General features: G+C 35.7%; 1 protein-coding gene and 1 non-coding gene across 7 annotated transcripts in view; both read right to left on the minus strand.

Moving 5' to 3' along the window:
- The window catches only part of LOC106878079 (uncharacterized), a 498,193-nt gene that overhangs the window by 222,604 nt on the left and 252,853 nt on the right, over positions 1 to 22,736 (minus strand). The gene's annotated exons all lie outside the window — the stretch shown is intronic.
- Trnak-cuu (transfer RNA lysine (anticodon CUU)) lies at positions 22,507 to 22,579 on the minus strand. The gene has a single exon. It is a non-coding gene; the product is annotated as a tRNA-Lys (tRNA).

The following is a 22,736-nucleotide window of genomic DNA, read 5'->3' on the forward strand; positions in this document are numbered from 1 at the left end:
AATTACGTAGACAAGAAAAAGGGAATCAGTCAGAATAGTTTCATTGTGATATCGGTGTATCACAATCCCTTGCGTACTCTCTGTACAAAGAATAAGGACACATTTTTAAAAACCCTGCATTGCTAATGATTTGAGTAAATCTTGAGAGTGGCTTGTATGTATAATGATATATTGGCAGCTAGTTCAAGTCAAATTACTAAACTGTTAATAGTATTTCTTTCAATGCTATACTGATCTATGGATTACATCTGTAGTTTTTTTTTATCGATACTATGTATATACAGAGGTGCCTGGATAGGTGTATGTGAAAGTGTGTTTCACTATATGTTTGAATGAGTCTGTGGGCATATATGTGTAACTATTATTGCTATAGTGGAGGCGCAATGGCCCAGTAGTTAGGGCAGCGGACTCGCGTTCATAGGATCGCAGTTTCGATTCCCAGACCGGGCGCTGTGAGTGTTTATTGAGCGAAAACACCTAAAGCCCCACGAGGCTCCGGCAGGGGATGGTGACGAACCCTGCTGTACTCTTTCACCACAAATTTCTCTGAATCTTACTTCCTGTTTCTTTTGTGTCTGTAATTCAAAGGGTCAGCCTTGTCACACTGTGTCACGTTGAATATCCCCGAGAACTACGTTAAGGGTGCACGTGTCTGTGGAGTGCTCAGCCACTTGCACGTTAATTTCACGAGCAGGCTCTTCCGTTGATCGGATCAACTGGAATCTTCGACGTTGTAAGCGATGGAGTGCCAACACACACATTATTGCTATAGGTAGTTATTTTCTATTTCTATTCTAAATTATTTGTTCTGAGTGGCTGTGTGGTAAGTAGCTTGCTTACCAACCACATGGTTTCGGGTTCATTCCCACTGCGTGGCACCTTGGGGGCAAATGTCTTCTACTATAACCTCGGGTCGACCAAAGCCTTGTGAGTGGATTTGGTAGACGGAAACTGAAAGAAGCCCGTCGTATATATTTATATATGTATATGTATGTGTGTGTATATATTTATGTGTCTGTGTTTGTCCCCTAACATCGCTTGACAACAGATGGTGGTGTATTTAGCGGTTCGACAAAAGAGAGTGATCGAATAAGTACTAGGCTTACAAAGAATAAGTCCTTGGGTGGATTTGCTCGACTAAAGGCGGTGCTGCAGCATGGCCGCAGTCAAATGACTGAAACAAGTAAAAGAATAAATGAGTAACAGTCTAGTATAAAATTCGGCTTTATAACGGCTACAAGACATTTACCATTTCCTTGTCTTGTTGCCACACTCAACAGCTGAAAGCATTACACTTTCCTCTGTTTCCTATATCCATATACTTCCAATATTTTCGATATGTTTCCTATATTTCCTATATCAGCAAATCGGACAAAATGCTTTCGTCCGTCTTTACGTTCTGAGTTCAAATTCCTCCAAGGTGAACTTTGTCTTTCATACTTTAAGGGTCGATCAATTAAGTACCAGTAAAACACTGGGATCGATGTAATCGACTAATCCGCTCTCCAAAAATTCCAGGCCTTCTGCCTTTAGTAGAAAGGTTAATTATTATTATTATTATTATTATTATTATTATTATTATTATTATTATTATTATTATTATTATTATTATTATTATTATTATTATTATTATTGAGTGAGAGAGCAGTGCAACCCATGAAAGTGACACTGGGGTACAAATATATGAAACCCAGTATACCCATCATGACTACCCGTCTGGTAAGGGTACACCAGACAAATACATCACAATGCAGGGCCCAGCTAGAAATTTCCTGAGATCGAGTAGCCCTTCCTGGTCAAAAGGTCCCTGAACGGAGATTGTTTAAGGTTGCTGAACGAAAAACCCATGTTTCCAAAGGTGAATTATCCAAGGCCCAAAGAATTCCGCTCAACACATGGCCATATTGTTCCCCTACTAAATCTGCACTTGATCAGACACGCACCTATCGTAAGCCAAGGCAATTTGATATTTCTAGAACATTTATAGACAGAACAGTAGTCTTACAGCTGTTTCCGGAAAATATATGATATCTCATCATCAGATGTGTGTCTGTGTTTGTATATTTTGATATATGCATACACGATGCTTATATATATATATATATATATATATATATATATATATATATATATATATATATATATATATATATATATATATATATATATATAAATATATATATATATATATATATATATATATATATATATATATATATATTTATATACATATATATATATATATATTGGAAGGTTCGGAGGTGATGTACAGGATTTATATATTGTAAAAAAATAATAAGGTACTCAGATATCTGGATAGTTGTACATCATCACATTTTTATTAATGTCACAAGTGTTATAAATATTAGCACTTGTAGGTTTTTAAGCGCTAATATTTATAAAACTTGTGATATATTAATAAAAATCTGTAAATGTACAACCATCCAGATATCTGAGTACCTTATTATTTTTCCAATATATATATATATGTAATATGATATATTATAAGATATATGCGCGCACGCACATACACGTATGTATATATATACACGCAACAGAGACATAAACACACACACACACATATACACAACGGGAGAATATATATCAATAAATTTGACGACCATCAAAACAAAGACAACAGCACACGGCAGAAGATTGAGAGGTAGCCAGAAGGGGAGAGTGAACGATGCACGAGGTAAGGAAGTGGTTTGTTAACATAGTTTATCTTGGAAGAACGGTCATTACATTACATCGCATTTTGAAGCATGCTCCTTTACTGGCAATAAGATATAGCAACTAAGTATCTCATAAACATGGAAGATAGTGGTTCTTCTGGACCAACGTGATGTGATAACGGACGTTGGTTGTATCAGGTTGGAGTAGGGAGTTGTATGTAACATGATTTCTTAAGATACGGAATATGTCAGCAAAGATTTACATTTTTATGAAGTTTTATCCAAGACCGATAAATGATGCAGTGTAAGAGAACTTAAAGATTGTAAGTTACATCTACTTTCAAATTCGTGGACGCATACACTTGACATACCGACACGTACATCATACACAGACACATACGCATACACATGTTCATACATATAGACATGCACACATATGCACGTATACATACACACATATATGTGTGCGTCTTTATGTATACATACTTAACTTTATGCACATGTATCTACACACACATATCTGTATCTCTATGTACGCCTAAAAGTAGATAGATAGATTCTTTCTAATAAGGTTAGTTTCCATCAATATAACACTATACCGATTTTCTTTCATTATATAACACTAGTCAACCAATAATATATGTGCGTGTACCAATATATATGCATGTGAATACATAAGAAATTAACTATATATATATATATATATATAATTAAATTTTTTTGCGCCCTTTTAAAACCTACCCAGGTTCATGGGCCCAATTTCCCGGTTTCTATGGCGTATGTGTCCGCCCCCCATCGGGATGGGTGGGAAGACACATCGCTTTACTCAAGACACAGGAAGAGAGAGTGAGAGAAAGTTGGGGTAAAAGAGTACAACAGGAGTCACCACCACCCCCTGCCGGAGCCTCGTGGAGCTTTAGGCGTTTTCACTCAATTAACACACACAACTCCCGGTCTGGGAATCGAAACCGCAATCCTCCGACTGCAGATTCGCTGCCCTAATCACTGGACTATTGAGCCTCCACGTGCTCCAGCATGGCCGCAGTCAAATGACTGAAACAGTAAAAGAGTAAAAGAGTAAATGCGAGTGTATATGGTTATGCATGTGATTGTAGCCCCGAAAGGCTCTGAAAGAGTGCGTTCAAAGAGGTCACCCGTAAATAATAAGAAAATATAATTTGGTACGAGAAATAACCCGTTTTAAATCTGTTCTACATCTCTTCTACTCTGCATTTATCACTATCAATATAGTCCTCTTTCTATTATTTACCTGAGAAATTTCCTCCTTTACTCTTCTTTTGTACGCATAATCTTGCTTCCACACTGATCTTTAATCCGCCGAGAAGAACCTTCACTAAGATGTACCCTTTCCCTCTGAGGCTTTTACGCTGATGCACTTTAAGTTCTCAGGAACAGGTCATACACCTAACCTTATTTGGTTATAGAATGTTTGATATATTTACCAGAACAGTATTAATGTAATGAGTTTCCTTGTTGGAAACGTAGTAGTAGTAGACATTTCCGTATCAAATTGCCAAACATTATCCGCAATACAACTGTTTCACAGGTTAGAGGAACATGTTATCCAGCTGGGGTTCTTATAACACAGCGTTAGATATCATGTATTACAAACTGTTTACTTTTGACGCTGTTACTACTTTTTTCATAGACTTCTTGGCAAGCAGTCGGCTATAGCTGAAAGTGAATTCTTCTTCTGTCCTCAGCCTAACAACAAAAATTTCTAGAAACCTCACAACTGCAGCCAGCAATTGTCAGATTGAATATTTACGTGGATTCTATAATCCAAAGATGAGAAAATTAAATCTGTTCGAAAACTGTATTAGTTCATGATGCAGCTTCCTATTCTGTTTAATCCAGTCTTCTGGGTTGCTTTTTTTATTTCATGTTTTTTCTTCTTATCTTTTCCATTCTTCCTGTGTTCTAGGATAGTCATGATAAAAAGACTTTGAAATAGCCAAGGCATCAACACCACTAAAAACCCATCATTTTGTTTCAATCATTAACACTGCATTACTATTATATCGAATGTTTTCTTTCTTTGTTATGAATTTTTAATGTAGCTGAATTTAGTTTTCCTATTTCTAACAGATCGAGCATTTATGAACAAGCTGTCTGTTAAACCGATGTCAATGTTTGGATTCGTTAAATTTGATTTAAATCTCAAGCAAATGTTGTCATATAATACACATAAAAGCTTGGCAGAAATGCGTGACATGTTCTTCACACAATACTATTTTCATCTGCCTTTGGTTCTTTTCTTGCTTTCAATTAAGATCATTGTATTGTAAAAATTCAAATACCGCCAGCAAAAATATGAAATTCAGTACAATTGAAAGAATTATAACTCTGGATATACCAGAGACTATAACCCTGGGACCGGTGCTATCATGCAACACTTTAGACAAGTACATTCTAGCATAGACTCGAGTCAATATATATATATATATATATATATATATATATATATATATATATATATATATATATATATATGTATATGTACATGTGCGTGTGTATGTGCGTGAGCGCGTGTTCATGTGTGTGCATATGTGTGTGTAAGCATGTATATATATATATATGGGAGAATATACAAAAAATAACAACAGACGAGGACAGGTGGTGTAAATAACAAAAGTATATATTAGTATGACGCTCGGGAATACGGAAAGTCTTTGACGTTTCGAGCTACGCTCTTCAACAGAAAGAATACGGAGACAAGGAGAAAAACACGGAGAAAAAAAATTGAATAGTGTTCAGTCAACGGTCAATCATATATATATATATATATATATATATATATATATATATATATATACAGCTGGTACTCCATGAATTTCGACGACAAGAGTTCTACTTCATCCAATCAAGGTAACAGCCTGTCACAAGGCAGGCCCGTTGAAATAAAGGTACTACTCATTTTTGCCAGCCTAGTGGACTGGAGCAAAGTGTCTCGCTAAAGAATACAACGCGACACCGGTTATCGATCTTACGATCATTTGTTGAATAGCCTAACCGCTAGCACACACAAAGACACACACACACAAAGACACACACACACATATACATGCAAATTTGTATGTATTAAAAACTTACATACATACATACATACATACATTTAGCCATATAATGGCTAAAAGTAAGGAAGTATTTACAATGTTTATCAAATTACTTTACCAGTTTCGATCGTTTTAAAAGACAATGTAGTCATACTGAAATAAATGGGAATATATATTGAAATAAATTAGATTAAATTAGTCTCTCATGATATCTCTTCTGACAATTCACATGTTCTCTTACACAAATCACATGGTACTGTTGTTTATTTTCCATTGTTAGTTACCGGGTCAAGTTTGTAGTACCAGCAACAGGAATGGCTGCTGGCCGTAGTTTCTGTCTAAGAAATCCAATCACATAACATTGGCCGGCACTGGCCTATAGTAGAAGACTGTTGCCCAGGGTGGCACTCAATAGGACTACAGCTCGTCGATGCAGAGGAGGCTATTTAATCACACATATGTATGTATTATTGTGTATGCACGTACACGTGTGATTAGTTTCTGCCGATGCTTAAAAGTGAATTATTCGCATGAAAGAAGCATACAACCTATATTTTTCGGGTTACCTCTCATGTTCGGGTTCTCCATACTGGGGTCTAAGGACATGTCACTGTGGCTCTCATCATCAATAAACCAGGAATTTGGTCCAGTAAAGTTCTGAGACGAGTTTGAAATTTCATGAAAATTGTTTGGTATGTGAAGCGTCAAAACAATTTCATGAAAATTGTTTGACATGTGAAGGGTCAAAGTAGGGGAAGTAATGGCTTTTTAACACCTCCACTACCAAAAACTTTGGTTTCATTGGTGGTGTCCAATCTGTTACGAGCGTTCGATACTAGTTTGCAGTTTGAAGATGTCTTTCTCTCCCCACCCCTCTCTCTCTCTCTCTCTTTCACGTCAGTTGTGATAGCCTCTTAAAAGATTATGTGCAATACTCTTTCTAGTTATAGAAATCATATGTTGTGTACTTCGAGCACAGTTGAAGAGAAAGTATACTGGGAACCATTGACCGTAAGTCAACTTGCAAATTTGATCTGCTTTTAATAGTATTGCAATATCGATTTTCGCTATACAGTACTTTCTCAAATACAGGCGAGCAACACCTTTGACTCTCTCTTGTTATACACCTTAAACTTATTTTGACGATGACACAGAAATAAATAGCAAAGATATACTGATTTCTGTTCAACATATTTCAGTGCAAGAGCCAACGAAGAATTTACATGAATCAAAAAACAAAAATTGACCTGCTAGAATTAGCAGCAAAATCTACTTAAATTGCACCATACTTTTTTTGGAAAGGTCACGAGTAACATATTGTATTTCTTGACATGAAATGGATATAAATAAAACGTGATGACCATTATTGTAATAATTATGATTAAAGGTTAAATTATTAAAGAATAACATAGGATTAACAAAAAAAAAAACAAAAAAAAACAGTTTAAATAGAATATTTGTGTATGTGCCAATATAAGTGATAGTTATATTTCCTATTATATGGATTTGTAATTTCACGCTTATGTTATTCGAGCTTTCAGTTTACTTCTCTTTGGCTCAAATACATAGAAGCTCTATTGCATGTATCTCATTACTCAGTGATTTTTCCTTCGGTATGATAGGGACATAAAATTTCGTAGGAAAAATATTACGATGAGTGATTTACCGTGACGAGTCAAAAATCAAACAGACATCTTCATAGTGGGAAAATATAGAGAGGCTAAAACCACACTAGTAAGCGTACGAGTTGATAAAACAAGGCAATGCAAAGAAGTGTGGAGTAGCATGTGTAGGGAGATAGGGAGTGTGAGGGGGAAGATGGAGCTGCAACTAGTGAGAATGATAAGCCCTATTGGAGAAAATTAAATGAAGAAAGGTTAAAAATTAGTAATTAGAACCAGATTCACTTGAAATAGTGTTAATTGAACTGACATAAACGGTATGACGGTTTAATTAATACTATGTCCCTTATTCGTGTATGAAATCTGGATTTAGCGATAAAATTTACAGTGACCTATGAAAAAATACCTCTTGAGTCTCATTCAACGTGCTGGAAGCAGTAGACATGTCTCTCTCAAATTAAAAACTAAGGTCTTGAAAACAGGAAAGTATCCTTGGTTAAGGTAGTCTTCCATATGGAATATTTGAATAAAACGGATTAGTCATATCTGGAATCCCATCAATCATAATTATACTCGTTCAAATCTTATATGAAGCTAAATAAAGTACAGCAAAATGATCACTCCAAATTACTCGTAAGCGATTTTCACATGTAAATAGAACATCATGTTGACACTATTATACAATTCTTTTCATAATTTGCGGACTCATTATTAGTGTAAACATTTCTTATGTATACAAGCAATTCCGCCATGTTACATACTGCGTTTTTTTCTTAAAAGTACACATAGAGCAGTTAAATTTCTATCTGTAATGTTAACCCAACTGTTAGAACTGTTATTCATATTAATGTTACATTACTATTTCTGGTAAAGGCACGAAGCCAAATACTTTGAGGAGAGAAGTATAATCCCAGGTACTTAAGCAGTAATTATATTTTAATGATTTACTCAGAAGAGGAAAGGAAAGAGTAAAAATATATGATCATTTCTGAGGATTCGTGTGAGTAAGTAGGAAGTTAATCGCCGCTTTGAGACCGAAGCTAAAAACTTTGAAGTGATTGAACTCAGCTACCAAAATCCCCTATGCTCTGATGGTGCTGTTAAACTGGGTCACAGTTAAGCTTACAGTTAAGCTTACCTTTTAAAAACAGGAAAGGTCACACCGACACGTTCCTACGCAGTTTCTGATAAAGAAGAAATTAGTCAATCCAGTGTGATATGGAAAGGCAAGATGTCACGCTAAGAAAGATTGAACCTGAAGCCAATGGATTGCGAAGTGAACGTTTTCATTACACAAGCATATAGTGGCAGAAATGAATAAAAAAATTTAAAAAAAAGAACTTAGAAATTGCTATAAAATAATTTTAACGAGAACAAAAATGTAAAAAAAAAAAAAACTGAAACTAAGAAAAGCTTGAACTCAGAACACAAACGGGTGTAACTAATTAATTCATCCCACCAATTCCACGTTTGACACATTCTACCATCCAACACTGCTTCTGCCCTTCGATAATAAATATTTCATTACTGGCTTTCTTTTTATATACATTCAAATGTAATTCCAACATTCCAACATTAATGTGCTTGCTGTTATAAACTAATTTAATGATTCAATAAATTGTGACTCGAACGTTAGAAAATCTTGAAACACTAATTAAAATTACAACTAACTATAATGTACTTCAATAAATAGTCTTTGTGTAAATAGTTTTTATTAAATACCTTTTAGGATAAGCTGAATATTTGCAGATAATATCTCACGAATTCATTATATATTCATTTCCATAAGTAATTTATTTTATACCGCATCTTTTATTATCATTCTTGTTTTCTTTATTTCCTGAGATTTTATAACTTCAGTCGTATCATTTTTATTTTAACATTTTATGATCATTAAAGTTCAGAAAATAATATAAAGTTTGAAAAATAACGCACATTTACGTTCGTAGTAATACATGAATTCACAACATTGCTAAACTGTATCGAAACATTTTTGAGATAGCTGAAGTATGTATAGATTTTCATGGTTAAAAATAAATAAACATCATAAATTACTTATGGTCTATTTGTTTTTTAAGCTATAACATTGATCAAGATAAGAAGTTTGTAAGCGGTGTGGTGGAGAAGCAGAAACTTTTTTCAACTGCATTGTGTTTCGTTCTAGGTTTTATTATAATAGTTCTTGCAATGATCATAATGTAGCGATTTAGAAACAGATACAAGATCGTTTTCCTGTTGACTCTTCTGTTTTCTCAAGCTAATTGAAACTAAGCACTGAAATCTTACCAAACAGTCTTTCAATTTCGCTGTATTGCTGCTGCTTATTAACGGTGTAGTATTGGGTTGTCCGGAAAGTTCGTGCCGATTTATAGTAGCTTACCTTTCGGTTCATTTGCCATGAAACCACCTCAATTCTGGAAAGAGGGTATTTTCAAGTTAAAGGAAAGATGAAGACACATTGCGCAACAAAATGGTTCATATTTGGTTGATAAAAATATAATGGTAAGTATTTATTGACCTTTTTCTTTCCTTTAAACATCGGCACGAACTTTCCGGACAACCCATTCTGGCATATGAGAATAGACTCCACGAAGAGGACCAACCCACTACAAATAGCTGCTAAATGTGTCACAAATCACACATCATCTTAAACAAGAAAACGATAGTACTATGTGTTGTAGGCTAAAATGAACTTTGTCTAAAATTACGGTAGGTTCACAGCTTTTTAATGGCCCTCTGATGAACGGCATTAAGGAACTGTGAACATTTCGTAGATATACTCGATTGGGAGTAAAGAGTGGTAAGTATTCTATGCACCAGTTTACAGCTACATGAGCAAAGGAATTTCTGAGTGATTTTCCTACATATCAAACACAGCACAATTCCACTCGTTGTTTAAAACATATCGATTTCTCGGTTGTTTATCTGATAATCTAACAACATTAAATTCCGCATATTCTAATTAAAAAATACAGAATAAAATATGGAAGAACATTTAGATAGTCACGAACGAGGCGTTTCTGGAAAAAAATTCTCTATCTGAAAATTCTTGGTTTACAGCATGAGCTGCGACTGGCTATACATTAAATATCTTTTGAATAAATAGCAAAAATCATTCAACAAACTACCAACAAGAGAAATATACGGAAACACATCTGGATTAGATGGTATTACATAAGAAACATTAAACACAGATAAACGTGACTGCAGGGGAATTCTTGACACAGTTTCGTAATATATTGCATATTCAACAGATCCCTAAAGATTGGAATTCCGATATAGCAACAACGATATCAAAAAAGAGGAATGTCCCAAAGTGTGTGGATTTTAGAGTGCTATAACCCATAGCAGGATAGTATTAAAAGACTCTAGTTGGTTATCGTATATAGGGAACGTAAAGGCGCATGGCTTAGTGGTTAGGATATTCGTCTCACGATCGTAAAGTCATGAGTTCAATTCCCGGTTGTGTCCTTGAGCAAAATACTTTTTTCGCGTTGCTCCAAACCATCAGCGGGCAAAAATGAGTGGTACCTATAATTCAAAGGATTAACCTTGTCATATGCTGTGTCACGATGAATCTCCTTGAGAAATACTTTAAGGGTACACGTGTCTGTGGAGTGCTCAGCCACTTGCTCACTAATTTCACGACTAAGTGGAGATTAAGAAATACTCACACGACAAAGAAGACTGGTGTGGATAGTCGTCCTTCAGGACAAGTGACGTTGGCAGCATTAAGAGTAACAAATATCACGTAAAAGTTTGTCATTTCCAGTCTGAAATCTCTCTGGAAAGGAACTTCGTTTTTCGTAGTCATTCGAAAGTTGGTAAATATTATTAATTGCTTCTGTCCAACACTTTAACAAACACTATGTCAATAGGAACTTAGTTTGACGTCTGTGAAATAAATTATCTGAATAGTAGATAAATTAATCATCTAAAGTACATGGCTTGATTGAAATAACCTCTTTTCTGACTCATATGCAAATTAACCTTTTCATCGACCATAATTTCATTACAAGAGAAACTTGTTATTAGTAGTTGTTTACCTCTTTGTCTGGCGTTGATTGAAATAATAGCGAAAAAGAAAAAAGAAAAATTATTCGCTGCTACTTGTTTTCTCATTTGGCTACCTGGAACTATTTCATAGTCGTAATTTGACTGACAACGAGATACAGAAGATATGGCATCCTCCAGTAGCCTATGGACTTTGAGGAATTCATTCTACATAACAACATAGCCACACAGCCACTTTAAATAATTTTCTTTTCTTCAATTCGTTAGTGATTCATAGATAATCGATCAACACTGATATGAATTGGCAATCAACGGATTTCGGCGCTCTTTAGAATTGGTTGCATTAAACGTTGATGACAGCGTCTATGCGGGTCATTCCAAAAGCAGGAAGCTACGTGAAGTGAGAAACAGAAAATAAAATGATAAATAAATAGCGAAGTTGTTATCATATTTGCTTTCTTTCCTCTCTCATTCTTTATATCTTTTGTTATCGTCCATGCTATTGTTGTTTTATAATGGTATGAACTCATAATGCTGTCGTTGTTGTTGCTGTCGTCGATGGTATTGGTGTTTGCGGTATTGTTGTCGCCGCTGTTGTTTATGATGTTATTGTTGTTGTTGTCTTCTTTGTTGTTCCTGTCTGTTATACAAACTTGAGACCAGTATAATGACTACCGGTTTAGCCATTATTGTCTCTTTTAATAACAGCAGCGTTCCGATTATTTCCATCCATTGTCCGTTTGATTCTAATCATTCTGACTACATCTTTTGTGAAAATGACTTTGTTACTGCTGATTGCTACTGTTGCTGTTGTTTTCGTTGTTGATCCTATTCTCACCTATTTTAAACGCCCCTAATATAGGCACAAACTAAAAATTTCATGAAAGGGGAAGAAATGTGCTTACATTGACTTCAGCACTTCTCGAATACTTAATTTATCGTCCACTGAAAAATGAAACTTCGACAAGACTTGAACTTAGAGAATTGCAAAGCGTTCATTACACTTTAGGAGAACATTACCTTTGCATTTATCAGCGGCGGATAAAACTAAATACCATTCAAATATGGGAGCTGATAGCATCAAATCATCCGTTTCTATCTAAACTGCTGGCCGTGTGCGTAAATTAGAACTACTACTACTACTACTACTACTACTACTACTACTATTATAAAGAAGACTGCACATGGAGACAAATTGGTCAAGGATTTCATTTTGTTGTTTACATACACTACATGGGCTACTGTCGTTCTTTAAGATGTTGGCTAGTAGCTTCTGATAGGTAGGCATTGATCTTGGCTGCTATGATAAACTATTCCTTCTCTAATTTTAAGCCAGAAGATACTAACCATTGATGGGTAAGAGCTTTTTCAAGATCGGCATTATTAGCTCTCTTTGGGTATGTGCCACTGAGAAGTTGTTCTTGCCATTTATCAGTAAGAATACCTAAGGCAGCAGTTTTAGTACGGGTTTTCATACGGTTTAGCGTTATCTGTGCTTGTTTTCAGTACAAAAAATTCTGGGATTTGTTGTATTTGGAATTCACTTAGACATTTCTTTACCTGCTTTGTTATTGAGTATGATGTTTTCTTATTTTCATGCTTTAAGACAAGTTTTAACATCTAGTCATCCAATTTCTTCTGGTAGATATTTATTTTTCTGTAATCTTCATTGTTAATCTCAGTTGTAAAAGTCCGAGGCCACCTTTTTTCCTTGGCAAGTAAATTTGCTCAATATTTGTGTTAGGGAAGTGCATTCTATGCATTGTCAACAATTTTCGTATTTTGCTGTCAAGATTACAGATTTCAGTATTTCACCGGTTAATAATATTGAAACTGTAAGTCACGACCGGTATGGCTAAAGCATTGATCGCTTCGATCCTGTTTCTTACATTCAGCTCTGTCTTAAATATGTTATTGCTATTATTATTATTATTACTAAGGCGGTGAGCTGGCAGAATCGTTGGCATGCCGGGTGAAATGCATAGCGACATTTCGTCCGTCTTTAAGTTCTGAGTTCAAATTCCACCGTGGTTGACTTTGCCTTTCATTCTTTCAGGGTCGATAAATTATGTTCTAGTTGGATACTGTGGTCAATGTAATCGACTAGTCCCTTTTCCCAAAATTTCCTTTAGTAGAAAGGATTATTATTATTAGAAAATATTATTATTGTTATTATTATTATTATTACTAAGGCAGTTAGCTGAGAGAATTATTAGCACGCCGGGCAAAATGCTTTGCAGTATTCCCTCCATCTCAACGATCTAAGTTCAAATTCTGTCGACGTCAAATTTTCGTTTCATTCCTTCGAGGTCGATAAATTAAGTACCAGTTGCGTACTGTGGTCAATGTAATCTACTATCCTCCTATTCACAAATTCCAGTCTTTGTCCCTACACTAGAAAGGATTATTTTTATTATGGCGGCTTTATAGTAGAATCATTTGATCGTCTGAAAAATATATTTCGGCGTTTGTTTCGGATCTTTATGATCTGAGTTTAGATCCTACTGACGTCAATTTTTACTTGTCTTTCGAGTTTGTTTAAATAAAATACCAGTAAAGTACTGAGGCCGATGTAATTGCATTAAACCCCCCACCACCACACTTCCTACCGAAATTTTTATTCTCGTCTTTTATCATAAACAATTAATACTGTTATTGTCACTTCATATTCGACTACTTTAGTGGTGATTATTGCGTCATTGAAACAACCACATTATTTCATTTTTATTAACTATAATAAACACGTATAACATTTATTTTATCTATTTAACTATAAATCTTGATTTTACTTTGAAGTGGTAATACATAATAATTACTGTCATTCAGATTTAGGGTCAACGAAGTACATATAGCACTCATTTAAATTCTATTATTTTTATCTTTAAAGCTGTAATTTTATGAGATATAAAATATGTGTATATTCATATGATTTATTTGAATATATATCTTGATTTAACGTTGAAGTAGAAATACGTTCCGTTAATAGTCGCATTCAGGTTCAACGGAGTACATCTAGCCTTAATCTAAATTGCATATTCTTTCTCGATGAAAAAGAAATTTTACAAATTCAAACACGTATAAAATTTATTTCATTTATCTCAAATATAAATCATGATTAGACATTTAAATAATATGTTCAAATAGAAATATTTTTTTAATAGGTGGGTACAGTATGTACGTTTTAATGCACATATGCGCATGATACTTAATTTAATAGGGCTTTCGTTGTTTTCTTCTTTCTCTTAGTGTCTAAATTAGCGATGGCTTCTCCTCCCTCCCTGTCTTAAAAATGAAAATCCAAATATATATGGATCAGACACGAGCTCATGTAGCTTCATTTTTAAACCAACGCATGTGTTTCATTGTTTAACCTGGCACTGTGCCTAATTCTAGTCACCTCCTTCAGTCCAGATATCAGAAATAACTACCAAAGAATCCAACACGCATTACCTAACGACTTATCAGCATCATTTGACAGTTCCATCCAACCCTGTTGGTCTTGACGTAGTTATTCTCGGAAAGATTATATTTGAGTGGTTTCACATTGTTTAATCTATTAATCTAGGCCCACAGGAAGAACTGAACTGCGCAATGCAACCTAAGAAAGCACTTAGTAATTTCTTCACTGCTGCGGTTGGTTCCGTTGGTGTGTGGTTACTATTTTGGTGTGTGGTTACTATATGGCTAGATAGACTTAGCTATTTGAAAGCTATGTTTTGCGATCACAGATATAACATAGTGTTAATGAAACACATGAAGTGCTATCGTAAATCCTAAGCTAGTGTCTCTTAATCTTTTGTAACTGGAGATTACATACATTTAAAACTTTTTAAATATATTTAAAAGTGAAGCATTCTTTGTTTTGTTTTTTAATCATACTATTTCTGAATTAGCAAATTATGTATAACAAGATTTTCGAGACACTCAAACATTAATTTAGGTTTTCTAAAAACTTACATAATACCTTCAAAAATCCGTATTGCATTCTAGATACCCTTGAACCGCATCATTCGAGGAGTACACTTTTAGGCTATATGTACTCTCATCTGATGAACACTTTTAAGACGTTTTTTTTTTTTTTATCTAATTTGTTTAGCGCAAATTCTCATTGCTTTTATCACGTAAAATCTAAACTATTTGATTGTAGTTTTGATTCGTTTTGTTACACACACACACACACACACACACACACACACACACACACATATATATATATATATATATATACATATATATATATATATATATATATATATATATATATATATAAGAAGAGAGAGAGAGAGAGAGAGAGAGAGAGAGAGAGAGAGAGAGAGAGAGAGAGAAAGAAAGAGAAACAGACACGCATAAATACGTATATTTGTACCTACACTTTCGGCGTTCTAATTATACCCCGATGTTTGTTCTTGAAACAAATATCATTGAACCAGAAACAAAATAAAATAAATCATAGAACGATGGTGAGATCAAGAGGCCATTTCAACCGAGATTGATCAAAGTGTTGGTATGATAACATCTTGGAAAATAGGAAAGAGAGAACATAATGAGGCATCGAGAAATGAAAAAAATACGACAAAACATATTCCCATCGCGCAGAAATACTAATGGCAAAAAACAAAAACAAAAAAACAAAACTAGGAAACGTAAGAGAGAAGAATTCAGAAGCAGAAAAATAAATGGTATAAAAATACTCCAGAAGAAACAACAGATGACAAATCCTGTACGTAGTTAATCATTCGGTTAAAAACAGCAGCCGCATCTTCATCGAATCACACCTTGCTATTTGAAATAAAGACTACCATTCAAAAGAAAGCAAACCACACAAACACGGTGCTCACTGTGGCAAACCTGTTGTGGAGAACTAACTATATCTAACAATAATTTGGTAACGAGGATCTGGCTTGAACGTGATCGTTTGGCCTCCTAAATATAGCAGCGAAATTCTCTCATGAAAAAGAATAAGAACTGAATAGCACATCAAAGTTGGTAGACCTTGATATAGAGGCTAAAAGGATAGGAAAAGAAAACTAGATGTCCCACACCTGCTTCGCTTCGATCAAATCTCCGCTCGAACAGGGAAGATACATGAGTCGAACGTCATCATTAATGACAGACCAAATTAGTAATTATAACTGTGTAGCAATAACCTTAGCTTTGCATTGCAAACGACCACAAGAATAAGCCATCAAGAAACGAATATTTCCCGAAGCTTGTATGTAAATAGAATGGTGTGTTGGGAATAAGGTGCAGTTTTAAAACACTCGACACAGTGATGCATATCACTTCTACAATGCTACAGGAAGTTGCAGTTATTAAAACAAATATACAGGGCCGTATTGACAGCAGTATAGGACAAAGGTATGCAAAAATAGAGGATTTAGTCATTGGTACCACGTCAGAGTTGACATAGACAGACATTGGGTTCATGTCACTGGAAAATTGTTCAAATATCACTAGAATCGGGATCGCCGGGAAATATGTTCAAATATCACTAACCTATATCGTCTCTTAGTACACATAACCTCATCTCTCTCTCTCCCTCATCTCTCTTAGGACACACAAACTCATCTCTCTCTCCTTCTCTCCCTAACTAATCATCTCTTTGTTTATCTATCTATATATCTATCTATCTATCTATCTATCTATATATCTATCTATCTACAGTAATACCTCACTTTACGAGAACTTGCACTACGAGAACCCGGGTTTACGATTTTTAATTTCCAAGACCATGATCCAAATCTTTCTACTGCCATAACAAATGTTTCTGCGTGTTACCGAGACACTTATACAGAACGAAAACAGAGAAAAAAGAAACAGCTTTTTCTAAGCAAACAACTCAAGACTTGTGTTTTAAAAAGAAATCTACAAGTCTACGAGTGCTTATGAATCAGCGATCACGTCTACAAGTGATGGTGTGCACAAGTCTAGTGCGATATAAGGTGGTTAAGAAAACGATAATAATAATAATATTTTTTATCATAAATGATCTTGACAGTCATTTTACTTTACATATAATATCCGTTACGTTCTACTCTTGTTTTATTGCCATTTATATACGAGTATTATGAATTTTATAGTTAAAATATTTTTTCTAGGAACGAATTACGATTTATAACATTGTTATTATAGGAAATTATTGTTCAACTTTACGAGTGGTCGCCGGGAACAAACTAACTCGTATGTCGAAGCATTAATGTATCTATCTATCTATCTATCTATCTATCGATTGGCTGTTTTCACGTCGTCTCCCGTAAGTCTTTTAACATTTATCTGTCTGTTTCTGTGTATTTGCAAATAATTTTTGTGAAAGAAGTGCTTAACAACATCTGCTTTCGCTTGAGCGAGTTTTTCGCTAAGGGTGAATTTTCGGATTTTAAAATTGCATCTTCAAAAATCTCGTTCATGAAAAAAAAAAAAAAAAAAAAGAATGGCTAGCCATTCTGAAACCAACAGCGTCTCAATAATCAATTTCAACGAAGGATTTCCATCGACAAGTAAAAATGAAAATATCAATTCACTTTCACTTTCACACACACACACACACTGGGAAAACGACGGCACACATATTGACGCAGGCGTTCTTTCCGAACGAATAGGAAGGGAAAGCAAACAAAATGAGTACATGTCTAAGACATATCCCCACCGCTGCCACCAACACTGCAACCACCACCGCCACCACAAACATGAAGAAACAAAGTAATTTTGCTTCTATTCAAAGGCTAAACAAACATCTAGTATCCTTCTCAACAGAAAAACTACTACAATGCAAACTGTTATTTAACAAAGAAGACAAAACGATAAAACTAAACACGCCACAAACTATTCGGCAGGACAATTAAAAAGAAACCATAATTTATAAATCCTGATCATAAAAGCTAAAAGACTGGAACAGACCACTCAGCAAACATTTGAGAAGTGTCTACGGCTCATATGGGCTTAAAAAAATATATCGCAAGGGACAAAAGATTTGTCACGATCGAGGTAAGATTCGACACAGAAGAGCACACAAAAGAACTCTCAACAAAGACTCTCGGATGTGAGGAATTTATAATGATTCTCACTTATTTCGGTCGTCGGGTGACGAAGATAAGATTTAAAGATGTGCTCCCTGACATAGAAATATGGCTGGTGTCAGCCATCTGTTAATATTTTGATGAAGAAATAAATATATTAGAAGTTGCCGTCCTGAAACCGAAAAACTGGTTTGGACAGGGGTTAGAGCTATTAATCCAGGCAAATCAAGAGACGTGATTCTTTTCCGTAGGTTTTTCTTTCCACGGATAAAGCTAGCCAATGTTATATTTACTCCCGCTTTTGGGAACCCTAATTGTTGAAAACGACACTTTTGTTATTTCCTTGTGTACACGTCCCAAAATGTTTTCGATCCCTTTTGAAAGCTTTCGAAACAAAAATTCTACATTGTATTGTCCCCTCTGTGTTCGTCCTTCCGTGGCCAATAAAGAAATCTATCTATCTATCTATCTATCTAATTGTCTCGCCTCCTTCCTTTAAACGGGAAGGAAGAGGTATTTTCATCGTACTTGTGGCTATGGCGAAATAATGTGTATGGTGGATGCGTCTGAAAGGTCTAGAGACAAAGACTTTCCTCTCTGAGCAATCTCTCATCAACTTCTTCAAGTATCACCTGAAGAGGAAGGTGAGAGTAGAAAGGGAGGTCTTGTCTAGTGAATGCTTCAAAAAAAGATGGGTGAATGTAGCAAGGATGGCACGTGTGAACGACGGAGCCATCTTGAGTATAACCCTATGAACTAGAAAAAATCCAGGAAAAAAAATATAAAACAAAAAGGCAAAAGAGAGTCACTTACTGCTATAGTTTCTTCAATGACAATATTGACCAAGGTTACCGTGGTCTTTTCCGTAGGCTTTTCTTTCCACGGCTAAACCTAAACTGTCCTCCCCTCTTTTTACACGAGAACATTACTGTGTGATACACGATCCCTATTGATTGCTTTTTTTTTTCTCGATCCCTTTTGATCGAACTCCCCCCTTTTTCCCTTCCTACGATCCTTTTTGATCGACACACCCTTTTTTTAGTTTTTTTTTCTCTCTTTCCTTCCCCCTCCCAAAAAGAAAAGCTCTACATTGTATTTGTCCCATCTTTGTTGAGCCCTGTGTGGCTAATAAAAGAAATGTATCTATCTATCTATCTATCTATCTATCTATCTATCTATCTATCTGTCTATCTGTCTATCTATCTATCTATCTATCTATCTATCTATCTATCTATTAAGCAATTTCTCTAGCTACTGATAGGATGTTAGAAAAGTACTCAGCATTGCTTCTTATAGCAGATACATCTGTAAGCTAATGAAGGTGCTTACATTACTCGTTTTATGTCTTTCTTTAATTGATATTACGCACGTAATCACGTGATATCTTTACTCTAAATGCTAAATATATTGAGTTCTAACAATCGGCAAGTAGCATCGCAGCGTATAAGCAAAACCATAACGCGCGCGCTCGCTCTCACTCTCTCTCTCTCTCTCTCTCTCTCTCTCTCTCTCTCTCTCTCTCTCACACACACACACACACACACAAATATACGTTAAATTGTTGATATTAAGAAGTCTGAGTAAGTAAAGAAATTAAAAATAACATATTAATTGAATGGTTCTAAAAGATGCGTACTGAAGGACCGATTAATTATTACGAACGATAATAAGGATAGAATACAATGAATTTTTGAAAATCTAATGGGAAGAGACTTAACTGCTATATGAAAGAAAGAAGGAAATATGAATATATGAAATAAAGGCAGAAGATGAACATATGATCATAGGCGCAGGCGCGGCTGTGTACTAAGAAGCTTGCTTCCTAACAACATGCTTCCGGGTTCAGTTCCACTTCGTGACACCTTGGGCAAGTGTCTTCCACTATAGACTCAGGCCGACCAAAGCCTTGTTTGTAAGTGGATATGGTAGACGGAAACTGAAAGAATTCCCTCGTATGTACATGTATATATTTATGTGTGTGTCTTTGAGTCTACGTTTTTCCACCCCATCTCGATTGATAACCGATGTTGGTGTGCTTACGTCCCTGCAATTTAGTAGTTCTGCTGAAAAGACCGATAAAATAAGTACCAGGCTTACAAAGTATAAGTCCAAGGGTCAATTTCTTCTAATAAGCATGGCCCCAGATGGCCCCAGTCATATGACTGAAACAAGCAAAAGATTAAAAGAATAAAAGAATATGAAGCTATGAATGCAAATATCTTCTTACAGCTGATTTGCATTTATACGTGTCGTTACACGACGTATCTTTTAATATGCAAAGAAATATAATTAAAAGAGATTGAGCATGTGAGCCGGTGTAGCGATTTGATATGACGCCTAGTTCACATTATCTCTTGGTAACTTGAAATCGCATTCGGATTAAACGGCGCGTTATGACGCAACTGACTTCGAATTTCCCCGTAGGGGGTAGCTGCAAGGTAATTTCATCTTATCGCATACGATTTTAGATCATCCCCCCTCAAAACATTTATTAATGTAACGCATTTCATACCCGCTTTATCAGATGTTGTACTACTAATAGTAGCAATAGCAACAGCAGTGGTAGTAGCAGCAGAAGCAGTAGCAGCAGCAGCAGCAGTAGTAATAGTGAATAGTAGATGTAGTAGATTGTAATTGTGATTGAGGTAATAGTACTGTTCATTGTAGAAGCCATAGTGGTAAGAGTAACAGTAGTACTTGTATCAGCCGTTGTATTTGTAGTAGTAGCAGCAGCAGCCACAGCAAGAGAATAGTTGTGGCAGTAGAAGTAATAGTAGACATGACAAGGGTGGTAGTAGTAGTAGTAGTAGTAGTAGTAGTCTAGATTATGAGAACACTAGCAATAGTTAACTTGAAATGACTAGTGAATCTCTTCTACCCAGGTACTCACCACTCACGCACTTCCATTCACATAATATATCGACTCTCCATGTCACTCTATAAGCAGGTCCCGAGTCTCACTACAATCAGGAGTAGCAAGACAAAGACTCCTATCTCCTCTTTAGTTCTTTGCCTACAGGGGCCAAATTAGAACCCCAAAAATTCGAAGCATTCTCGCTGCATTCACCCATCTTTCTAAAGAGAGAAGAAAATTAGAGGGTGAAGCACATCCCTCTTAACTTCCACTTTGTTTTCAAATGAAATCTTTAAAAATCGCTGGAAGTTTCGACGAGGAAAATATCTACCTTCAACCCCTTCGCCTACAGAGGGAAAGTAGTGGATCGATCTTCACGATGGAAGTGGCCGATTGCAGGACCCATCCTACATGTCATAACAGCTGTTCGACATAACTCCAAAAGTTTTCCAATCCTCGAGTCCCGTACAAGTGCGTGCAGGAGAGCATCTCAGACAGCATATATAAACTCTACATGCTTGTAGAGTTTATAGATTTAAACATAATATTGATTCCAAAATTAGGCACAAGGCTAAAAATTACATCGATCTCAGTTTTCAACTCTCGGTTATTTTGTAGACGCCGTATAGATTAAATGGCAAAGTTGACCTCGGTGAAATTTGAATTCTGAACTTAAAGACGCACGCAATGCCCCTAAGCATTTTTCTCGGCGTGCTAACAGTTCCGCCAGCTCGCTGCCTTAAAATTGGTCTCAGATTTGACACAAGGATATCAAGTTCGTGGGAGGGGATTAAGTCGATTACTTCGACCCCAGTGCTCAATTGATACTGATCTTAGCGACCCCGAAAGGATGAAAGGCAAAGTCCATCCCGGTGGATTTGAACTCAGAAGGTTGACAGGCGAAATGCCGCTAATCAAAGACAAAAAAAAAACGTCCGCCTAACGTGAGGTTCGAATCCACAACCCCGAGATTCAAAGTCTCGTGCTCTACCGGATGAGCTAGCAGGGTTTCTGCGATTTTGCGTCTAACATCTATTTCTTTATTGCCCACAGGGGGTTAAACATAGAGAGAACAAACATGGACAGACAAAGGCATTAAGTCGATTACATCGACCCCAATGCTCAAATGGTACTTATTTTAGCGACCCCGAAAGGATGAAAGGCAAATTCAATCCCAGTGAAATTTGAACTCAGAAGGTAAAAACAGACGAAATGCCGCTAATCAAAGAAAAGAAAAAAAAAATCGTTCGCCCAACGTGGGGCTCGAACCCACGACCCCGAGATTAAGAGTCTCGTGCTCTACCGACTGAGCTAGCCGGGCATCTGAAATTTTACGCATAATATTGACAACAAATATGAATGATATGAAGGTAGTCTTTCCCTTTCCCAATTAAACCGAGTAAACAAATCAATAAAATGTCAAACGCAATAATAGCAACGCTTGTCAATGCTAACCATTCGACTCCGTGCCCTAGATT

Source organism: Octopus bimaculoides, chromosome 9 (assembly GCF_046866305.1).
Source record: "Octopus bimaculoides isolate indiv1 chromosome 9, ASM4686630v1, whole genome shotgun sequence".
In the NCBI taxonomy this organism is placed as follows: Eukaryota; Metazoa; Mollusca; class Cephalopoda; order Octopoda; family Octopodidae; genus Octopus; species Octopus bimaculoides.